At 35.6% G+C, this 23,972-nt stretch overlaps 2 protein-coding genes and 1 long non-coding RNA gene across 9 annotated transcripts in view; all 3 read left to right on the top strand.

The window, feature by feature from the left end:
* The window catches only part of LOC127987559 (uncharacterized), a 1,718,354-nt gene that overhangs the window by 1,206,556 nt on the left and 487,826 nt on the right, over positions 1-23,972 (top strand). The window lies entirely within an intron of this gene.
* Positions 1-23,972, top strand: part of LOC127987617 (protein NLRC3-like) — a 69,004-nt gene that overhangs the window by 35,584 nt on the left and 9,448 nt on the right. The gene's annotated exons all lie outside the window — the stretch shown is intronic.
* Positions 6,320-12,527, top strand: LOC127987620 (uncharacterized). 7 transcript variants are annotated; one of them, XR_008161264.1, is made up of 8 exons: positions 6,320-6,344; positions 7,068-9,571; positions 10,204-10,338; positions 10,462-10,598; positions 10,824-10,912; positions 10,999-11,575; positions 11,784-11,936; positions 12,117-12,527. It is a non-coding gene; the product is annotated as an uncharacterized LOC127987620 (long non-coding RNA). The 7 variants fall into 7 exon arrangements; XR_008161269.1 differs by having other exon boundaries at positions 6,328-6,344; positions 7,068-7,185; XR_008161265.1 differs by having other exon boundaries at positions 7,068-10,338; positions 10,471-10,598.

Genomic DNA, 23,972 nt, shown 5'->3' with positions numbered 1-23,972 from the left:
AAGTGAATTTTACATAAAAAGCTCTTTTTATATAAAAAACTATTGAAAAATATATTTTTAATTAATACATTTTATACATTTACAAAATATCATAAATCCTTCAAAAAACTACATAAATGTAGAGTAAAAACATTAATAAATGACACATTTTGTAACAAGAAATTATCAAATCAATACTTTTTCTACTCAATTTATCAAATAAAATCAATATATCCACCACAAATCAGACCACAATATACACAAAAAATGCAGAACGATTACGCTCACATACAACCCCAAAAAAACAACCATAGACATTAATTGGAGACTACAAAAATTTTGATTTTGTTGTTACGTAATTTGTCAAAAATGTCGGAAGAGGTGACACCCTGCACTTTTAATGTATTTTTCTAAATATATTAAAAATAACATAAATACTTAAACTACACGAATGTGGAGATAAAACATTAATAAACTGAGTAAAATGTCGTTTTGTTGGCTGTGTTCTCTGGAGAGCCCAAACAGCACGAGTTTCGTCCCCAAACAAACAGCACATAAGAGTTCAACAAAACACTTTATACTCAATATCTCATGATGAATGTGTTCACATTATATTTGTGAAAGATTCTTCATCTTAATGATTTGTTTGTAAGATGATCTCTCTTCCTCTGTTTGTCTCTTTCTAGTCTTTATTACTGTGACATTACAGATGTTTCTTCTTTAACTCAGTCTTTGACGAACACAAAAGCTCTGCAGTTTCTAAAAGAGCTTGATCTGAGATATAATAAGATTGGAGACTCAAAGCAGAAGCTCATTGATGTGCTACGAGACTCAAACTGTAAACTGAGGTGAGTAAACTTCACTTTGTGATATTAAAGAGATTCATTTACCTCTGATATGTGAACAAATATATACTTTCAGATATTAGTGAAAAGAGTTTATCAAATGATCATCAAGCTTTATTTGAAAGGGTTTGTGTCTGAATGAAATGTAAAGTTTGTCACAGCTTTCTACAGCAACAGCTGCTTTATTAATGAGATCAGTAATAGTGAATCATTCGAGTTTGAAATAGATTTGTTCAGATTGTAGGAAAACGCTGGTAAAATCAGAGCAGATTCAGCTTCAGCTCACAGTCGTCCAGCATCACATGATCAATGTATCTGTCTCTTGTGTGTTTTTACTTTGACAAGCAACACGTCACATTACTTTACACTTACTTTCTGTAAGAGATAATGTACCTCCAGCCGCTTGTTATCACAGAATAAACCCGACAGGTCGATCAGGACTTGTGTCCTCCTGAAGAGACTTATTCTGTGATAACATCCGGCTGCATCTGCATTATCACACTTATTATATGCTTTCTTGACACACAAGTGAAGAATTAGACACTATTTAGATTCAGCTAAACACTTCTGCTCAGTTAGCAACAACTTGAACAACAAGACACACTTTGAACAATGTCTCCTCAAGTCTACTATTAACAGGAATCTCCTGCGGTTTGGTTTGAGGGTAAATCCAGTCAGTAACTGAGGCACAAGCTAATAGCAGTTGTGTTTGAATGAAACGAGTGAGAGCGCGGTGCTGTGATACGAGAGAAGTCAAAGAAACGCCCGACTCAAATACCGTATGACTGTGTGTTATTCTGCTGCTAATGACACACACCTAATGAATAACACACCTCCGAATGTCACCACTGGCCAATCAGAATCCAGTATTCCAGCGAGCTGTGCAATCATTTCACTTATTTACTGAGACCAACACAAACATGTTTAAACTAGAGACAAACAGCTTTAACTAGTGACACATTTAACTGAAAGATTTGTGTTTTAAGACTAAATCACATTTGTGTTTGTTCCTTGTCATTTATTAAAATGTGACTGAAGTATAGTAACAAATTGTTAATTTGTTTCACTGAACTCTGATTATCTTCTCTTCGGTTCTATCACCAAAAGTCTCTGATAGCGATCCATCACCGAAAGTCCCATCAATCACAAGAAATACCTCATTGAGTTCAATCACCGAAAGCTGATAAATGCTGTATCTCATAAAGTGATGTGTTCTTGAGAGGAGCAGTAAACATCAGCTGAAGATCCACAGAAGAGCTTCACTACAGTGTCTATGAGGAGAAATAAATGTGTGATAAATGTGTAAATGTGATCCATACAGGTGAAGAGACTGAGACTTTACAATCAAATAATGCAGCATGTGTGTTAGAAACATGATATTGAATGATTAATATTGCTTTAGTATTCAAGCAGATGATCATTGTGTTTAATGTAAAGCTGGAACAGAGGAGGAAGAAGCTCAGATGAGTCTGTCTGGCTCTTCAGTTTAATAATATTTCTATTAAACTCATTCATAATGATTCAAATGTTTAAATGTGATTGTCAAGTGCAGCTCTTAAATGTGTCAAAAGATATAAAGCAAATCTACAATGTGTGAAACTTCTCATGTTTTCGACACATTATTATTCTATTTTACTTTATATTTAGTTGTGTGTCTGTTGTTAATGTACATGTATCCAGTATATAGTCTTTGTTCTGTGGATGGAGTCTCTCCTTCATCAAATCAACTAAACATTTTCACAAGTTAACAGCATTTGTGTCTTTCACTCTCCTCTAAATACTCAAACACATTTACTCTTTTTAACACTTTTATATTTTCATGTAAAAAAAATGCCACATACAGTTAAAAACAAGTTAAAAGTTTACTTGTCTGTTTTAAGTATTATTAAACAGTTTTAAATATAGGCTAACTTGTAGACATGAAACATAAAGCATAAATAGCTAATGCATAATAACAGAAATGTTCCCATTATATGTACAGCAGGTAAAAAAAAGTCAGCATTTTTTTATTTAAATTTTTCTCAGTTAATATATTTCCAAAGGTGCTGTACTTTCTTAATTGCGCCGCATGAGTAGTTGTTGGTCAGAGATGTTTTGGAGCAGAAGATCTGCAGGGTTCTGGAGGTTCATCATGTGGAAAGTTGATAGTTAGGTAAAGTGCTTTTGTCGTTCTCTAACATTCAGATCTGTAAAGTAAGGTGGAAAGGACACAGCTCTGATACAGAGTCATTCTAGTGTTGGACCTCCACATATTGTTCAGTGTAATAAAGCTGTTTCTGCTCTTGCTAATGCGTCTCTTGATGTCATTGTCTGTCCTCCATCATGTCTAATGATGAAGCCCAGGTCTACAAACTCCTCATTTCTACAGAGGTCTGCTCCTCTACTTTAATTGCTGAGGGGTTTGAGGTGTTCAGTGTTATCATCTCTGTTTTCTGCTTGTTGATCTTGGAGTCTAGTTGTCTGAGTCCAGATGTTTTCTCTGGTGAGGGTGTAAGAACAACAGCTAATCATCAGTGAAGTCAAGATCTTCTCTGGATAATGCTCGACTTAAACAGACAAACACTTCATGAGTCAATTGTCAGCTTTCCTCACAACGGAGAGCTCAGACTCAGATGTTGATAAAATAATCTTATAATATTCATACACCAGACAGTTGAGTATCTAGAGTACAGTATGCTCAGTGTGTAGTGTGTCATTCAGGATTTCATTTGGATATAAATTAAATCCAAGCAATGGCCATTTAGTTTTATTAATGAATCTAAATGAAACCGTCAAATGGTCAGCAAATGAACTTAATGAACTTTGATGCTTGAGCAGCAAATCAGCATATTAGTATGATTTTTTTTCAGATAGCGAGCAGGACAAACAACTATGACTGGGACTGTCATACACGCACTTTAAAAACATCGAAATTTTTAAGTCAAATTAACTTAATATTTTTTAGTTCAATAAAATATATATTTTTAAGTGTCTGTTACCATACACTGTAAACCCTATTATAATAAAATGCTGCGAATGTTTAGATTTTAGTTGTCGTGTTTATGCTCGTTGTTGTGTGGAGAACGCTTCCACAAAAAGAGGTCGTTCATAGACACACTTCATGAGGATGGGGGTAAGTGCAGCAGGACGGTAGTCATTGAAGCAGGATGGAGATTGCTTCTTCGGGACTGGGATGATGGTGGTAGTTTTAAACCATGTGGGAACAACAGCCTGACTCAGTGATATGTTGAAAATGTCTGTGAAGACATCAGTGAGTTCTGCTGCACAGTCTTTCAGTACACGCCCAGGGATGTTGTCAGGACCCGGAGCTTTGCGTGCATTGATCCTGCTGAAGGATCTCCTCACACTGTCTGAGGTCAGCATCATCTTCTGTCTTCAGTCTTCTGTGCAGTGGTGCTGTTTTGTTGCTCAAAGCGAGAGAAGAAGGTGTTCAGCTCATTTAGCAGAGAGATGTTGTTGTCACAGGTCCATGGTTAGGGGCTTGTAGTCCGTAATGGTCTGTATCCCCTGCCAAAGGTTCCTAGTGTCTCTGCTGTCACTGAATTGATGAGTTATCCAACTGGAGTGCTGTCTCTTAGCCTCTCTAATGCCACGCGACAGGTTGGCCCTAGCTGTTCTCAAGCCCACCTCATCTCCAGCTCTGAAGGCAGTGTTCTGTGTCTTCAGGAGTCTGTAGACCTCCCCTGTCATCCACAGCTTCTGGCTGGCCCGGACAGTGATGGTTTTTGTGACCATTACATCATCAATACACTTATTGATGTAGGCAGTGACAGTCTCTGAGTACTCCTGGAGGTCAGTGGTGTTATTGCATGTGGCAGCCTGCTTAAACATGTCCCAGTCAGTTGTGTTGAAGCAGTCCTGAAGAACCTCTGATGATCCTTCTGGCCACACTTTAATCTGTTTTTGAACTGGTTTGGCGACTTTAATGAGTGGTCTGTATGCAGGCATTAGCATGACAGTGATGTGGTCTGAAGCTCCGAGGGGGGGGGGGGGGGATAGGGCTTTGTAAGCTCCTCTCTGTGTGGTGTAAACAAAGTCCAAAATGTTATTACCTCATGTTGGAGAGTTAATGTGTTGGTGTATTTTTGCAAACACACTCTTTAGGTCAGCATGGTTGAAATCCCCAGCAATGATGAGAAAAGCATCAGGGTGTGCTGTCTGCTGCTCACTGATGTGCTGGTACAGTTCATTTAGTGCGTCGTTCCTGTTGCTGATGATGTTGAACAGGGGAATGTACACCGAAATGAGCAGTATAGCAATATATTCCCTCGGCAGATAGAACGGACGGCACTTAACAATCATAAACTCCACCAGGGGTGAGCAGTGTTTGCAGATCACAAGAGTATCGCTTAGCCTAGCCCGGATACCTCCGCGCTTCCCCCTCTTCTGCTTCCTCTCACACCGCTTGTGGTGCCTCCGCTGTGGGCGAGATGCAGTAGTGGGGGTCGGTGATGGTGAAGGTCTCCGTAGCAGACCAAGATCCCGTAGCTGTTCCGCGTGCTCAGAGTTTAACTGTAAAAATGCGGTTCTGCCCACATCGAGCAGAAACTCGCGACTGTATGCGTGCTTACAGACGGGTAGACGCAATGACGACGTACAAAAACTCTGTGACTCACAAGACAAAAAACATGAAAACACCGTTCTGTCCGGACAGAGAGAAGCCGCTGCGTGTGGACGCGCCGCCATCTTGTTTAGAATGTGTGTGTGTGAAACTGATATTGATAATAAAACTACTACTTTTTTCAACTGTTATATTTATCTAGCAGTAATGATACATAATCACCTGATAAATGGCTGTTTACAGTCCTGCAATACTAACAGTTTAATTTTTCAGTTTGTTTGTGCACCCACAAAAGTGTTTTTTAGCACCAGCCTTCACTGATTCACATGTTATAGAAACGAAAATGATGGTGTATAAAATGTATTTTTATAATCATTTATAATATTCAGGAGAAAGTCTGTGAAATGAGGGGCATAAACTGAAAAGAAGAGGTTTTGTTCTCTCTTAGAAGAGGACACACTGGACTGAATCAGACACTGTTCAAAACAGACAAACATCAACAGGTTTGTGTGAAAACTGTGAGGAAACTGAGTCAGTGTTACGTGTGTTATTGAAGTGGAGGAAATATGAGGAGGAAAGAAGGGAAATGATTCAAATGATAAAGACAGACATTGTAAACATTAATGATCAGAAGCTTTAAGAAGGAAGTACTTGAGTTCAAACATCTCATGATTTACCTAAAAAATACAGGATTGATGGAAAGAATATGATTAATTTCTAAATTTCCACGTTTATCATACAGTGCTCCACGCTCTAGTCTCGTAAGTGGTATTAATGCACCTTTAACATTAGTTGTCAGCCACCAATCAAATAAAAAAAGAAGCTTTTCTACAAGCAAAATCCTGACCCATACTTTATTCCAGTTGGTGGCGGTAATGCAACAGTTTGGCTGCAACCCGCAAATAAACACCGAAGAAGAAGAAGTAGAGCCGAGCCGATGACGTCAGCGGTTTTCTAAGGTGAGTAGTTCACTATTTTCACGCAGTTGTAAAATCCTCTTTACATAGAAAACGGTAAGATGTGGGAATACTCTGATGTTATGAACGCGGTAAATAACATTATAAATGTGTTCAGATTCATAAGGACAGATCACAATGTTTGATAAAGATGTGTTTCTCTCAGCAAACAGTCAGAATAAAGTGAGCTGATCTGCTGCTGATCCTGAATGTCTTGTTTAATGAGTGTTTATAGTCTGAGACTCATCAATATTATCAGCTGATCAAAATCCTCTTTATTTCATGATAATAGATCCTGTTTTCACCTCATTCATTACACTGATGACTTCAGATCTGTTCATTGACACATTAAGATCATTTTATTGCTGTGAAGATCAGAAAACAACACGGTTATCAGTTATTGTGACATTACAAGATGAAACTATCACAACAGCATTTATTCATTAGTCTGTGATAAACCATGTTTCATATAAAACACAAAACTAAAACACATTCAGTTCAACTCAGTTCAGTGGTGCTTTATTTGTACCTTGCAAATTTGAAAAAATGATATTTCTAAGTGTGTTTATTCTTCCACTTTTTAAATTCTTATATTGCTTATATTTGGTATCTTTTAAAAAAAATTTCTTATATATTTGTGTGTCTGTATATTAATGAAAGAGAAGATTAATAATAATAAAAGAATATAAATATAATAAAAAAATACTTTTTTTATTATCTTACAAGTACGAGCATCAAAGCATCATGAAGAAGATACATCTGCAGAGACAGAGTTTACTGAAGAACAGAGAGAACATGAGAGATCTAGAACCCTGCAGAACCAAACACACTGAAGAACAAACAGGTTGTGTTTATTCTTCATCCTTCAGTAATGAGGCTCAAAAATGTTTGTGTGTGTATATGTGGATTTCATCAGTGGCGGGTCACATGTTCACTCCTACTATGATGTTTCTGATTTTATTACATTCAGTGTAAACAGTGATTTATAACGGATCAGTAACAACAAGATCACAGTTGAAGTTCACACAGTCTGTCTGAGAGAGAATCTCCTGGAGAAATCAAAACAAATGAACACAGCTGCACACAGAAGAAACATAACCCATACAGCCCAATTAAGCAACATGACACGACCAAATTTAACATTTTAAAGCGTTGAAATTAGTAGTTCATATACATGTTAGTTCAATATTTGATATATTGTCAAAGTTGACTGTTTTTGCTCCATTTGGTTAATGAAAACGCTTCCAAACGCTTCTCTGAGCAACACACAGCAGTGTTTCGTTACTGAAGGATTCGTGTTTGTGAATTTTGAATCATTTGAGTCAATGATTCAGTTCTCCATTTATAAAGACATGCCCTGTGTCTCAATGTTCATACTATCATCCTAAATAGTGTGTGAGATTAGAAGAAGTGTATAGAAATATAATGCAGACACCAGTTAAATGTCCTTGTTAGTTTTTATCATATTTAGTCAACCTTATCCTGTTTAGTTTTAGTCGACTGAAAGTCTCAACATTTTAGTCTAGTTTTAGTCAATGAAAACTTGACATTTTAGCAGCAAGATTATTATTAATTAACCACACAGCAGTATTAAGTTTGGCAGCCATTTTTTAATTCAGTCTTAGTTTTACTCAAATGTACATTTTAATTATCATATTTAGTCAACCCTGTCCTGTTTTTGTTTAGTCAAGTTTAAGAAAATGAAAAGTATGAGCATTTTAGTCAGGTTGTATAACGGCTAAACCGATCAGAATTATTTTTGCTCTAAATTATAATCGTAAAGTTTGTTGTTATTTGAGAAATGTACTTTTGTGTTTCAGGTATTGCTCTTTCACCAGTAAACACAAAGCAACAGAATGTGGACTCATACAAATGGTTTATTTAACCTCATGTAATGTGCTGATTTATTAGGCTTTTTATTATAGAAAATAACACCAAAGACTTATGCACTCAGTCTGTCTATAATATGAAAACTGGTGAAACAAAGAAAAATATGATAACAGCGAAATCCCTAATAGTTATTAGACTATTTCTAAACTGCAGCATTGCATTGTCAGTGACAGCATTTGAAGATTGATTTATAAAAATCATTTCAGGTTTAAGAAGTGTTTCAACATTGCATCAGCTACTGATGAACACATTGATTTTATTTAAATAATCACTCTGTTGATTATTTAACCATGTGTTACTTTGTATTTGGAAGGCGTTTGTCTTTGAAACACATTAAAACACACAAATTCACAAACTTTTGTCATCTGATCCTCTTTCACCAAATATATTTACTTGAAGTACCCCTGAGATTTAAAATATATATATTTTAATAATTATCACATTTGCATGTTCATGATTCTTTGATGTTGGTTATGTCCACATGACATGCAGGTAAACAAATTAAATGTTAAACTTTTTTAGTAAGATTTTATTTTGATTGGTTTTAAAATTATTTATTTTAATGTATCCTTTTTTATGATTTAATTAATTAGCTTTTTATTAAAGTCACAAACCCTAGTTTGGGAAACCTTGATGTAATGTTTAATGCACTTCATGTTAATAACAACAAATGGAATATATATATTTATTAGTCATGGGCCGGTATGAGATTTTGATGGTATGATAACCTTAAGCAAACATATCACGGTTTCACAGTATTGTTCTTACAGCTCTGAAATGATTGAGAATCATGAGTCAGTTCGGGAGTTCGGAGCGAGTTCGCGGATCATTTGAGTCAGTTCGGGAGTTCAAAGCCGGTTCGCGAATCATTTGAGTCAGTTTGGGGATCGCGAATCATTTGAATCAGTTCGGGAGTTCGTAGCGGGATCGCGAATCATTTGAATCAGTTCGGGAGTTCGTAGCGGGATCGCGAATCATTTGAGTCAGTTCGGGAGTTCGAAGCGGCTTCGCGAATCATTTGAATCAGTTCGGGAGTTCGGAGCGGTTTCGTGAATCATTTGAGTCGGTTCGGGAGTTCAAAGCGGGTTCGCGAATCATTTGAGTCAGTTTGGAGATCGCGAATCATACACAGCAAAAATTGGAGTTTATTTCAACACCCAAAGAGTAATTTTAACACATTCAGAGTAAAATGGTGTTTGGTGTTGGAGTTATTTCACAGAGTTGATCATCATTGTTAAACAAACTCCACAGAGACGTAATTAGACTCCGCCCACGCATTTCCAATCGTCGCTGGTGAAATCCATGAAGACGTTGCCATTATCCTCGTGTGGCTTTGAAAGGTAAGATAAATTTAATCATACTTTTACATTTATGATTGGTGCTTATTCAGTAGAGAATGTACAGCATAACGTGCTATGGAGCACTGTGCATAAACGTATATTAGGCTGTGTGTGTGCATTCGCTTCCACATTTCAAGTTAACGTACATCGTGGCAGCGGTTTACGCTCGAGCTTTTCGATTTAACAGCTTGGTCTCTAATAAATATGCTTTACCGAATTAATAAAACGAGCGATCTTTTACAAAGCCTCGTTTATTGCCATCGTCGACGTGATTAGCTTCGTTAGCTAGCTAAGTTACTGTACGAACAGCAGAAGTATGTGAAGCTGGACTGCATTTAAGAGAGGTTTAACTTTATGCAATTTCACATCAAAGGTTGTTTTTTTTTCTTACTCCTTTAAAATAACTAAGAATTTGATTAAAATCTGATAAATTCTGTTTATTGTGTTGTTGCCTCATTTCTGTATTTGCCTTTATCACATACTTTTCTGTAGAAGGGGATGTATTGATAAAATAAAAATTATTCATATTTACATTTTGCTTGCATCATAAAAAAAAACATGTTTTCGGATCAGACATTTGTTGTGAAGCAAGAAAGGGCGTCAACTTAAATATTTTTTTCTTCTTTTTTCAGTCATTGAGAAATTTTGCTTGCCACCTAATGCAAAAGTTACATACAAGGATGCAACAGGGACAGAAGTCGATGCAGAAATATTCAGCGACCTCATTGGACAAGGCAATGTGGTGCTGACTGTTTTCTCAAATGATGGTGAGCTTTATTGAATGTGTATGTTGTGTTATCAAGCAACTCTGGATAAATATGATAAATTGGCTATTTCTGATTCTTGTGCTGGTCATCACAATATTTGTAATATTTTAATACTTTATTTAGAATTCTCAGACTCTTTGTCTTCCATATCTGAGAAGTCTGACAAAAGCAACAGTTCAAGTGCATCGACTGTAATCTTTCATGAGGTCCCTAACAAGAGACAAAGAAAAGAGGACACACCTGCACTGTCTGCAAAACGGGTTAGAACAAAGCTTTTTATGTCCTTTTGTGTCCTAAAGGTTCTGTTCACCCAGAAATGAAAATTATCCAAAATATATATAAAAAAATTAACCCCTTTGAGTCTGTGTTAATTAATGAATCACCAAGGTCATTTTTTATTTTAATTTATTATTATTAACTTTTTATAAAAAAATTAGCTGCACGACCATTGTATAAATTAAGACCAATTTGATATCTTCTCTTAGGCAACTCCCTACTTAAGCTATCGGAGAACAGTATGCTGTTTGCATAGTGATACTGTTCCCTCAAAGATCCATATTCCAAGAAAGGCTACGTAAGTCATCGTCTGCATGACCCTTTCATGTTATAATTGCAATGTTATGATATCGATATCTGACATAGAAATGTGATTCTTTTAAGGAACACTTTTATGATGCTGCAAGCAACATAGGATACATTGCTTGGCATATGAAAACAGTCCACAGGAAGATGAGACGAGGATCTTTGCCACTAGACAGCCCTCATGATGTTTCTCCAGGAGGCCCAAAATGCCAAAAAGCTACTAATTTTGAAGGGCAACTTGATGGGAGTTCTTGCAGAGAGGCCATGTCTTTGCTCAGCCAAACCACAGAGAATTCCCTAATATTCCAAAAGATGAGAGAGACCTTTCAGCATCGCCAAGAGCTTATTAAAGATCCAGGCTCTAGTGTTGATATCCTCTCCACATTCCCATGATTCATAGATACAAAAGGAATAACATGTTTTCACAAGAATTCAATTTGAGAACATTGTTTATAGTTTAATATCTTCTTAAAGGTTGGTCAAGACTTCACTCTCCTGTTTAACACTGAGACATCCTCCAGGCTGCTTCAGAAGAGGGACACACTCTTCAGGCCAAATGTCATTAAAGACACCAAGCAACTTACTTCAACAGCAGAGATGAGTCAGTTGTTGCTCTCAGCAGAATGTCCTGAAGGAAGTGACCTTCATGAGACAAGTAAGTCATATTTGATTTGCTTGTTTTTACACATCTGCTATATTTGCAGTTACAATATATTTTGTTTTGATAACTTGCACTACATAAAATCTTTAAAAAGACTACATTAACCAGGTGAATGTTTAAAATGCTTTCTATTCTTCAACTTAAAATATTTAATTAGAAGGTTTAGAATAATTAATTCATGTGTTGTTGTTTTTTTGTTTAGTTTTTTCTTCATGTGAATTTCGTCTTTAGTTTACGACCGGGAAATGGCATCCCTTCTTTAACTGATACATCTCCTTCCACCATCACCAGGAGGAGTGAAGTCTCCAAAAACAGTCCATGTGATGCTGCTGAAAGACTTGTAATCTTTCATAAGGTATTGACATTTTAATATTGTGTTTTGGTTTGCTCTAACATGGAGATTTAAAATCATTCATATGCATTCTCATATTGCACCAGCCGTTGAGTTTCTTTGAACAGTCACTTTTATACTGTTGTTTTTTCTAACTGGACATTATGTTTGTGTCTAATATTCAATGTTCATTTTTAATTTTAGTCATGCTGCAGTTTGGAGGAGCCCCTCAACAACATCCAGCATCAGCATCCCTACCTCCTTGCTGTTGGACGCCAGAAAAGCAAGACTGAGTGCTTCTACATCATCTTGGATAAGCATCTCATCCCATGCCAGGCAAACCGCTCCCTTGGAGCATTTGATGAACTTTTCAAGGCACATTTTGAGTTAAATTTGTCCTATGATGGTGCACTTCTGAACTTTTTTACACATTCCTGCAGACAACAGTGTATAACATTGATGAAAGTAAAATGAGTCTCCCAGGGTTGGAGATTTGAGAGTAGTATGATGTTGACAGAATGCTAATTTATTTGTCAAAAAGAGCACCCAGACAGTCAACAGTTGATTTCATATTTAAGAGGTGAGAATTACAAATAAACAAGTCATTGGCAAAAATTTTGTGTGCTGTTGTTTATTTAACACTATTTTGTATATCTTTGGAGACTGTACAGATTTAACCACCTAAAACATGCAACTCTGAACAGTGTTGTTTTTCTGTATCCCTTTTAATGTTATTTTAACACTTTTTTTGGAGACAAATTGGTAACTCAGGGATTGTGTTAAATATTTAACTATTTTGAAAGTGTTATTTTAACTCCGGAGAGTGTGGAGCTATATAAACTCTGAAAAAGTGTTGAAATCAACTCTGTGAGAGTTAATTTAACACTGGACTTTTTGCTGTGTAGCTGTATATGGATAGGCATTTTTAACTAATTTAGTAGCTAGTTCTAATTACTTTTTCCACGCGTGTTTAGGTGCGATATGTGAACTCGTTTTTTTTTTTTTAAATGTGTTGTTTTTAAAAGAATAGTTAAAAAAAAAAAAAAAACTTGACAAAATATATATTTTGCTTTTGAGCAACATACAGAATATTAGAAACAGAATTAGTTTATTTTTTTTCTTTGATTTGTTTCCTAAAAAGAAAAAAAATAAAGACTGACATCTTTATTTAAACTAAATCTGTTATTAGAGTTATTTAATTTGTTATATAATTAATATACATATAATTTATATAATTTCATATCATTTAGTTATATAATAATAATCATACACATAATTTGATTTAATAATAACCCAATGTGAAGCAAAAACAGAATGTTCTGACAAGCTTTGTGAAATTATATATATATATATATATATATATATATATATATATATATATATATATATATATATATATATATATATATATGTATATATTACTCTTTGTATTTTTAGGTCAATATGGTAGAATATTATCCTATTTAAATCAAGTTAGGTCAAAAGTAATCTAAAGTAGTCTGATTAGATTATCTAAAATGTGTAATGTAATGGATTATGTTACTAACTATAATTTGTTGTCATGTAATTTGGAATCAGTACCGGATTAAAGTTTACATAGCTAGACTATTTTAGTTCCCCTCAGACCACAACAGATAATTTTAATTAACAGTATTTAGAAAAGAACAAGAATTAAGAATATAAGAAGCTATAGCAATACAGACGACAAGCCAAAACAAATTAACTTAAAACAAAACGAAACTGAAACCAACATTGGTACAGTGATAACACTTAATGGCACAGATTTTACTATATATTTAAACTGCGCAGTGTTTATGTATTTTATTATGGTAATGAAGAGACTGCATTGTCAAAGTAACTGTGGGATTATATTATATATATTATATATATTGTGTAGGATTATATACACATTATGAACAGCAGCAACGTGAGAGCTGTGGTAATAAATACAGTTGGATTGAGTGTGCAAACGTATTGTTAAACAATGTATTCTATGCAAAATAACAGTAATGCAATGATATTTTTATAGAAGTAGTTTACTGTGCTCTGTACAGAAGTACTGTGAGGAGTGCAGTAAAAGAGCAGGAGCAGGTTAGATTGGTGTTGTGGAGTTCAGAAGTGTCACAGTCTCGGGGAAGAAGCTCTTCCTGAGTCTACTAGTGCGAGAGCGTAGTCTCCTGTAACTCCTGCCGGATGGAAGGAGGATGAAGAGTTCATAGTGAAGATGAGAGGCATCCTTGATCATGTTTCTTGCCCTGCCCAGACAGCGCTTCTGATAAATGTTCTCGATGGAAGTTAACTGGGTGTCAGTGATCCATTGAGCAGTTTAAGGCTCCGTAAGAAGTAAAGGTGCTGCTGTGTCTTTTTGACCAGGGTGGAGGTGTTTTAGTTTTCTCCACCCACTGGAGTGCTTTGCGGTCAGATGCAGAGCAACTGCTGTTTCATACTAAGATGCAGTTTGTGAGTATGCTCTCAATGGTACAGCGGTAGATTTCCACAAGTTCTTCAGTGATTCTGTTTGTTAACAGCAGCTGTTCATCACTAATGCTCAATTATCACTCAATTAATCACTTCATTATTTAATTGCAACCAGTCCCTTACGAAAATTAACCATGGTTTTACTACAAATAAAACCAAAAAACCATGGTTACTGTAGTTAAACCATGGTAACCACAAATTAACCATGGTTTTGCTATATTAACCATAGTTTAACAACGGTATTTGTAGTAAATCTGTGGTTTTACAAATGGCAGTCAATACGCCAAAAAACCATGGGTTACTACAGTTTTACTATAATAAAACCATGGTTATTTTTCGTAAGGGTACCACCACTTCCAAATGTAGCTCTTGAGCTTACTGCCACCTCTCTGTGCGCCCAGAACGTGCTTTTGTCGTACCTGTACGTTCATTTGGACATCTGTTTTAATAGAGGTTTTAATCCTTTGCCTGTGCTGCCACTTTTCAGAGCACCCTTCACAATGAACGCTTCCTAATTCTTCCTAGTACTGAGTATGGAGCGTGAATCATTTGAACCAGTTTGGGAGTTCGGAGCGGCTTCGCGGATCATTTGAGTCAGTTTGGTGATCACGAATCATTTGAATCAGTTCGGGAGTTCGGAGCGGCTTCGCGGATCATTTGAATCAATTCGAGAGTTCGGAGCGGGATCGCGAGTCATTTGAATCAGTTCGGGAGTTCCTAGCGGGTTCGCGAATCATTTGAATTAGTTCGGGAGTTCAAAGTGGGTTCGCGAATCATTTGAGTCAGTTTGGTGATCACGAATCATTTGAATCAGTTCGGGAGATAGTAACGGTTTCGCGAATCATTTGAGTCAGTTCGGGAGTTCAAAGGGGGTTCGCGAATCATTTGAGTCAGTTTGGACGTTTGAATGCAGTAATGCAGTAGTTCTTTCTAAGGGTATTTTTTCAAAATCCTTTTGCACATTTTATTTATGTTCAGTAGTTCTTTCTAGCTCAAGCAAATCCTAATAAAAGGATTTATTATTAAGGTTGCCTGTTGACTGCTGTATATAAAAGCCCTTCAATATAGTTGTTGTTACCTCAGGGGATGAGAGGAGTCATCAAAAAAAAAAAAAACAAAAAAAAAAAAACAGAAAATAATATTTTTTTTGCTATAATAGAGTACCGGCACCTCTTTTGGGCCACTTAAAGCACTGATTGCAACGTATATCTTCTTTCAGTGAACTCAACTGAATTAAGTACAGAGTACTCACAATTATTAGTTTTCAAACTTAAATGGTTTAATGCAATCAATTGCCTCAAACGGTTTGAGCAAACCTAATTTGTCAGGATTTTAATGATATCACGTGTATATCACCCTCTTCACATGAACCCTGAGGTGAGCTATCTGCCGTGTTTCCTCCACATCTTCTGCTGTGGTGTATTTTGCCGGTTCTCCAAAGAATCGAACTCAGTCAGGGATTTTTCTCTCAGAAGAAAATACTTTATTTTAAGCAAAACAAAGCCGAGAGCTCCTTGCAAGGAGATCTCCCTAATGCTACTTGGTTTCTCCTTATATACACTATATGGGGCGGTTCCACATAGTCAGGCTTTTCTTTATGCTCACTTTCCATGCATCCCTAGAAAGGAGAGGCCCTCAATGTATGTCTGACCATGTGTTTCTCATCAGTTTTGTACATTCCAGGGCATAGGCAACTTTCTATTAGATTTTAGGCCTATAAGATTTTAATAGAATAATAACTAGCAGCAAACATGGCTAGATTCACATTGATTATATACTTGATTAATTAAAACCTTACTAATAAAAATCTTCCACACTGCATCCAGCTGGCTGCGTCCTCTGGTGAATGCAGGTATTTTCACTTCTGCACACATGAGTCCAACACTGTCTCTGTCACATCCACCATCTGCCAACACCAAGTCTCCAGGTAATAGTTTATTAAGAAGGCCATTATTCTCAGACACATGTTTGTCACTGACATGACCTCCCCACATGAAAGAGAGAGATCCTCGTGGTGTAATGCCAATAAGATACTTTAGGATGTGCTGGTGTTTGTAGTGGGGAAATGTCTGTGCTCCAGCTTTGAGATTTGATGCTCAAGATAAGAGTGTCCGGTGAGAAAATGAAAGTTCAACACACAGACGAGAGCACACACACGTTCACACAATAACAATATACACCAGTGTCAGGAATACTGACATAACCAGGAATAAACCAGACCAAAATGACAGTCCTGACATTAATAAAGTGTGCGGTGTAACAATGACTCCATTGCTAGTGGTAAAAACAACAACAAAAGTTAAACGTGTTTAGTTTATAACTTACCACATATAACTTAATATTTCACTGGAATCTGACTTGAGGAGTTTATCAGTCTCTCAACAGTGACAAAAAGAGTACGAGTGTTATTTAAGTTACTGTTTATAAGGTTTGAGAAGAAAGTCTGTCTAGCTGTGACTAGTTTCACATTAAAAGCATGAAGGCTGTCTTTATAGATGCTATCGTGAATTTCAAGTTTCGTCTTTTCTGCATTGTCTTTTCATCATCTGAACTGCTGTTGATCTTCTCCAAACTGATTTCTGTCTTTTGTTTTCTTACTGACTATTATTGGAGCAATATCATCAATAACATTCTTAACTTTTGAGTTGAAGGAATCAAGGAGAATATCAACAGAGTCTGCAGAAATGCTTGGTGTTAAAGATATCGCCTCCATAAATAGTTCACTTGTGTTCTCGTTAATGCATCTCCTTCTGACAGAGACAGATCTAGATTCAGTGCTAGCAGAGATCAATATATCAAAGAAAATACAGAAGTGATCAGATAGTGCTATGTCTTTAATAACAATGGATGAAATGTTTAGACCAGTACTGATGATTAAGTCTGGAGTGTGTCCATCTTTGTGTGTGTGTCCATCACACGCTGAATCAGGTCGTATAACACTAATAAATGCATGTAATTCACTAAATCTATCATGATCAAAGAACCTTTTGTGTTGGGATATATTTATATCTAATGTGGTTTGACAAACAGCTTCGACATCAGCATGTATATTATTAGATGAATGTGGTCCGTGTATCTTTTAGTAGTTTAAAGTCTTATTTTTTTTCTTCTGCTTATATGAACTAAACATTTTTCCTTCCACTCCACACAAAATGCCATATGAAAATATGAGAGAGCACACAGTTACAACAAGTGATCTGTTCTGGATCCATAAAGCAGTTGGAGAATCTGTGAAATCAGTCTGAGAGGAGAAACTATTTGATCAGACACGAAGAACAAACCGACTGAAGACAGTTACAGGAGAAACCAGAGTCAAACACTCTCAGGATCTCAGGATCAAACACTGCTTTAACACATTTTTAACATCTATATTTGGCTCAGCTTATTTCTGTTGAACATGACAGCATTGATCTCCAGGAAGCTCAGAAGAGCTGATGATCTTGTGCACCAATGCTGAATAAATCGAGGGTTATTTAGCTGACAGGAGAGTTTGACTTCACTTTACTACAGAGCAGCCTCACATCAGCTCATCTGTCTCATCTCTCATTACTGATCCAGTTTGTCTCTTCATATCTGTGGACTCAAACCGCTCAAGATGTTTGACAGAGTTTGCTTCTGGTTGTGTTCGTGGCATATGGTTGGTGAGTTTGAAATGTGTATTTTCTTCTCTCAAATATGTGTGTTTGTTTTTCTAAATATCCTTTATATAAAAACAGTGAAGCTAAAACAGCAGCAGCTTTAGTTTCAGTCGTGACGTGATTCTCATCTGAAGAGTTTTCTGTGTATGAATTCAGCTCAAATCAACTTCAGTTCCTGTGTCATCAAATGGGTTTTATTCAAAATCACCACAAATGTTTTTTTCGTTTTGTTGTTTGGATATTATTGATCCAAGATTTACATTTGACACTGTTTACTTCAGTAAACCTTCACCTTAATCTGTGACAAACTCTGTCTGTGTTTGTTCTTCAGGTGTGTTTCTGATTCAGATGAAGTGAAGTCAGTGTCTGTGATGGAGGGAGATTCAGTCTCTCTACAGACTAACACTGAACTACAGACAAATGATGAGGTATTCTGGACATGTGGACACTCAGAGACTCGTATAGCTGAAACTGATAAAGACACTGGAAGATTCTCCACATGTGATGTTCTTGATGTGAGATTCAGAGACAGACTGAAGCTGGATCATCAGACTGGATCTGATCATCACAAACACCAGAAACACAGACTCTGAAGTGTATGACGTAACCATCAGAAGTAGGAAAGAGACCATGTACAGATTCAGTGTCTCTGTCACCGTCTCTGGTGAGTCAGATTTACAGTGTTTTTTCCGCTGCTGGTCTTCATAATAATAATTCACAAATAATAATTTATTTAATATGACACACATTTATTGATGCATTTTTTGTTAAGTCTATTATTTTTCTTTTGCTCATTATTGTGGGGCTTCCCAGCTAGAATTGTTTTGTTCTAAACATGTTCTAAGATCATTACCATGGATTGTTCTAACAATGTTTTAAGCGGGTAGTTTTATTTTTGCTCCCAGAACGTTCTCTCAAAAGAAAGGATAACGTTCTCTACAAACATTCTTAAAATGTTTATTAATAACATTATTAAATTTATGCATTTAGCAGATGCTTTTTTAGCAGAGGTTTTGATGTTTGTTTAAAAGTAATAGTTTGGTTTGCTGTCACCATAATGGTGGTAAGTGTTGGCTTTAGTTGTGCAATTTAACTCTTGACTTGTTAGTGTTGTTCTTCAGCTGCTGTTATTTTTATTATGGCAAAAACAGCAAGATAACGTGATTAGATGATGCAGGTTGCTTGCTGATGATTAAGACATCACATACGTGTTCTGGTTCCCTGGTTTCACCCAATCTAATGTATGGGGTTAGTTGCATATTATTTATTAGAGTGACTCAATGGGTCAACAGTCTGAGACCCAGCTGAATGTAGAGCAGATAGGACTTGAAAAATAACAATATTTTTCTGTGTCACACTAGCATAAAGATTCAGTGCATGAATCTCAACAATGGTGACATGATATATATATATATATATATATATATATATATATATATATATATATATATATATATATATATATATATATACTATAACTGCGTTTATTTATGTAATTGCGTAATTGTAATTGGTAATTGTGTCATCTGTAATTGTAATCACCCAAGTATAATTTTGTTTGTGTTTTTCTGTGTTTTAATTGTTTTCCTTCATTTGTTTGTGAGGTTTCTTGTCCTGTGTGTTCTGCCTCTGATGAAACAATTCCTGACCGCTGTGTGTTTGTTCTCAGATGAAGCACCATTGCATTAATTATACAGTTTTATCAAATGTAGTCATCATCTTCTTTACTAACTTCAGTGCATTTGTTTATTAGTACTGGCAATTTGTTTTTGTTTTTCACAGAAATGATGGCCAGAATCGAGGAAAGATTATTTGAGGGAGAGAGCACTGGGAAAAATCTGAAGTATTCAGTTACAGACTTTCAGAATCACAATTTCAGGAAGTTTTATTAGCATCACAGCTGGTTAAAAACATTGATGTCTCAATTTTATATTGTATATATTTTATATTTATAATCTGACTGTGGTGCTCTCTATCTAATGCAGTGACGATCACGCAGTGTGTCTCAGGTCGAGTGAAGCGGCAGCATGCAGCACTCTTGAAAGATCACGTCTTCCTCTGTTTTTAACACCAGTTACGGGCTACAGCGCCAAATAAACATGAATGAATGCCAAAGGGTCTGTAAACAGATACAGGACAATTTACTGACATGAATCCTGTCACATGTAATCGCTCAATCAGTTCTTCAGCCGTACTTCACAAACAGCTCGTCAACAAGATGTCATGTTTCTCATCAAATCAATATTCAGAGATCATGAACTCGGTATTCAGCTTGAACATTACTTCTGGAGAGGAGCATTTTGATAAATAAATACACCATATTACATTCAATGTAATGTTCAATCAACAATTAATGTATGTTTAAATGTTCAAAAAAAAAAAAAAACGTTATGTAAAAATAGTATTGTAACTTTAATTTTATGAAATGATCCTTGTTTACAATTTAAGTGTTTGTATATAAATTTACATTTATTCATTTAGCAGATGCTTTTATCCAAAGTGACTTACAAATGAGGACAACTGAAGCAATCAAATCTAACAAAAGAGCAATGATATATAAGTGCTATTACAAGTCTCAGTTAGCTTAACACAGTTAGCTTTATTTTAAATAATATAATAAATAAAAAGAAAACAGATAGAATAGAAAAAGAATAGAGCAAGCTAGTGTTAGAGGTCTTTTTATTGTATAATAAATGAAAAGAAAATAGAATACAAAAAGATTAGAAAGGTAGTTAGATGTTTTTAAGAATAGAATTAGAATAGTGAGTGTTAAAGTTAGAGGGTCAAATAAAGATGGAAGAGATGTGTTTTAAGCCGATTCTTGAAGATGGCTAAGGATTCAGCTGCTCGGATTGAGTTGGGGAGGTCATTCCACCAGGAGGAACATTTAATTTAAAAGTCTGTAAAAGTGACTTTGTGCTTCTTTGGGATGAACAATCAAGCGATGTTCACTTGCAGAACACAAGCTTCTAGAGGCACATAAGTCTGAAGTAACGAATTTAGGTAAATGGTTACAGAGCCAGTGGTAGTTTTGTAGGCAAACATCAATGCTTTGAATAAAATTTACAAATAAAATTTAAACATTCAATGTTGTAGTAGCAACTAAGCTGCTATGTACCACATGCACATAATATGATATGATATAATATAAATATCTGTGTCAATACTCAGCCCTAATTCTAATCCTACAGTTTGTCAGTGAATGCGTCTCTTTGTCCAGTGAACTGTTGTATTTTAGGATAGTTGGTGAAATAATGGCAGTGAGCATTACTCAGGATGGGACTTTTTCATGGAGTGGATTTACAATTTCATTTCTTCCGGGAGATTAATAAAGATGAGCTGACATAACAGATGCAGACCTGCTAGATCTGACTGACGAGGTTTTCTAATTCAACTCAATTCAGATTTGTATATACGTATGTGTAGTGTATGTGTGTGTTACTCCTGGTTTTTATTTCTTTAGATCGAAACTGCAGACACTACAGCCTTGCTTGATCTTTCTTAAAGAATCGTAGCATGTAACACGTGAAGAAAGGAAGACATTGTCAGGTGTAGTATCTGTGATTCTGTCTCATCTGCAGCTTTTTACAGGTTTTCCATTGTCATGAGAAAACATTAAATATATGGTGAATTTTAAGTGTAATTTCCAGACCTGAAAAAAAATAAGGAGATGCAGAACAAGACAAGATCACCGTCAGCAGTTTCATGCAGTGGATAACTGCTCAGGGACATGTCTCCATTACTTCTGCACATTTGATCCTGACTGTCAGCTTCGATGTGGTCAGTATAGTTTCTGCTTGTCTCTAGTAAATGCATGTTCCTGTACTGTATCCTACACAGCAGCTAGAGACAAACACAGAGTTGCTCAGCATTATGAGCCGGCGGAGAGCAATCGCAGAGACTTTGGTCCTTCATGAGATCGATTCTTACTGTAGTTTAATCACTATACTGTGGACCCTCTGTTATGCCGTTAATAATGTTAATGTTAATGTTTTATTATTCATATTTGATGAAACAACTCCTGACAAAGCAAGTTCAGTTCTTTGACAGAGATATTAGGAGCAGTTGAATTCAGCAGATGTTCAAGAGTCCTCAATCCATCTTCACTCAAAGCACATTCAGATTCTGGAACAACAGCTTCAATATCTTCACAGACATCGGAAGTAGCTGCTACATCCCAGTCTAGATCTGGCTCTTCGATGTCCTGAAGGTATAGCGGTATATAAATCAGGATCAGGAGAGACCAAGGAGTGGAGAATGAACAGATGGCCAGGTTCATGTTTTCTTCAAGAGACACTGACCGAGGAAGTCTCATATCCGGCAATAGTGTCCACAGTCAAAGGGAAAGTACAATTGTCTAAACTTGTAAAATGAAAAGAAGTTCAATGAAACTTCAGTAATCTGTAGGTAGCTTTTCAATGTCACTTAAGTAACTAATTATTGATTAATAATGAATAAAATATTTTTTCACTGCTATGCTTTTTTTAACCTAAATTGTTTTTTTTGTTTGTTTTTTTTCAAAAGTGAAAAGGCAGTCAAAATGCTTTTCTTGTTTTAAATGTATATATGTTATGTAAATGTTAAAATACCTTATCGATCTGTGATTCGTGTCGATGTGCACAAGAGAAAGAGGCGCTCGAACGGAGTACGTCCTCCAAAAGATGCCTTTTCAGAATTTGCTGCAGAATAGAGGGACAAAATGTGCTTAAACTGATTAACATTAGATATTAAACAATTATAAAGTCATTTGAATCATCTAACTTGTTTGTAAACATTAGAAACATTTTAAAGTAAGTAGTATAAATGAGTACACCTGACCACATCTGAACATATAAAACATGTCCTAGATATAAAGATTCATTTCTAAATTGAGTTTCAGAGGGGTGTGATAATTCATGCTGTGTACTGTAATCTTTCAACAGGATAAAATGCTGAAACCCTTTCAAACTGCATTTAATGGAAAATGAATGAAACTGACAATATATTAAACTGACAAAGAGTGATAACAAAACGCTTACACAACAACTCTTTAGGATCATAGTGACAACTATTTAATGAACACTTTTCACATTTCTGTAGTTGTCAGAACTGATATAATTTTGTCTGGGTAAACAGAGATACTGTTTAGTGGAAGTATAACGTTAGTGGTAATGTAGCGGGATATAACTATGTCATATATAAAATAAAATAAAAACAAACAGAAAAAAATCTCTTCTGTATCAAAGTGATTTTGCCATCATATGGACAACATTTAAATAAGCAACTCTTTATCACCACATTCAGTGTTATAGAAAAGTACCACCATGACAACAATTGAAACCAGAAATGCATCATGTAACTGTAAGAGTAAATAATATTTATAATAAAAATAATAATCAGTACTATGCACCCATTTGTGAGGAAGGCTGTAAATGAACTAATTACTCTAGCCAATGCTGTCATGTCACGGGACAATCATGTTTGGGTCAAACTGTAATACTCTGCTTCACAATGGTAAGGTGCTGCTTAAATTTCTGCCGTACTCATTGAATATCTGTCCATGTGAGAACAGATAAAGGTCGATCTCTCTCATCTCTCACACTTTTTACAGTCTAATGATTGAGATTCGAGTCTTAAACAAGATCTTTCTTCTGTGTTCCTGGGGTTTATCTTCATCAGATCCAGAAACGTCTCTGTCCATCAGATAAACATCACATAATCTTTTACATTCTTAACCATTTATTACTGTACCTTCAATGAAAAGCATGTAAACATCTCAGTATTTCAACAAACACTTTTAATTATTTAATAATTTCTACTTCTCATTTTTTTAGTTTTTTGTTTCTTCATTACAATTGTACTGTCATTGCTTAAAACAATATTTATATACATTTCCTTTAATTCATTAAAATCCCACATCTTCATTTTTTTTATTATTTAACCCAATCTCTCTATTTTCTGAAAG

The sequence above is a fragment of the Carassius gibelio genome, chromosome B22 (genome assembly GCF_023724105.1).
Source record: "Carassius gibelio isolate Cgi1373 ecotype wild population from Czech Republic chromosome B22, carGib1.2-hapl.c, whole genome shotgun sequence".
Taxonomy (NCBI): Eukaryota; Metazoa; Chordata; class Actinopteri; order Cypriniformes; family Cyprinidae; genus Carassius; species Carassius gibelio.
Note: the sequence above shows the minus strand (reverse complement) of the source record. Positions and strands in the feature narration are given on the sequence as shown.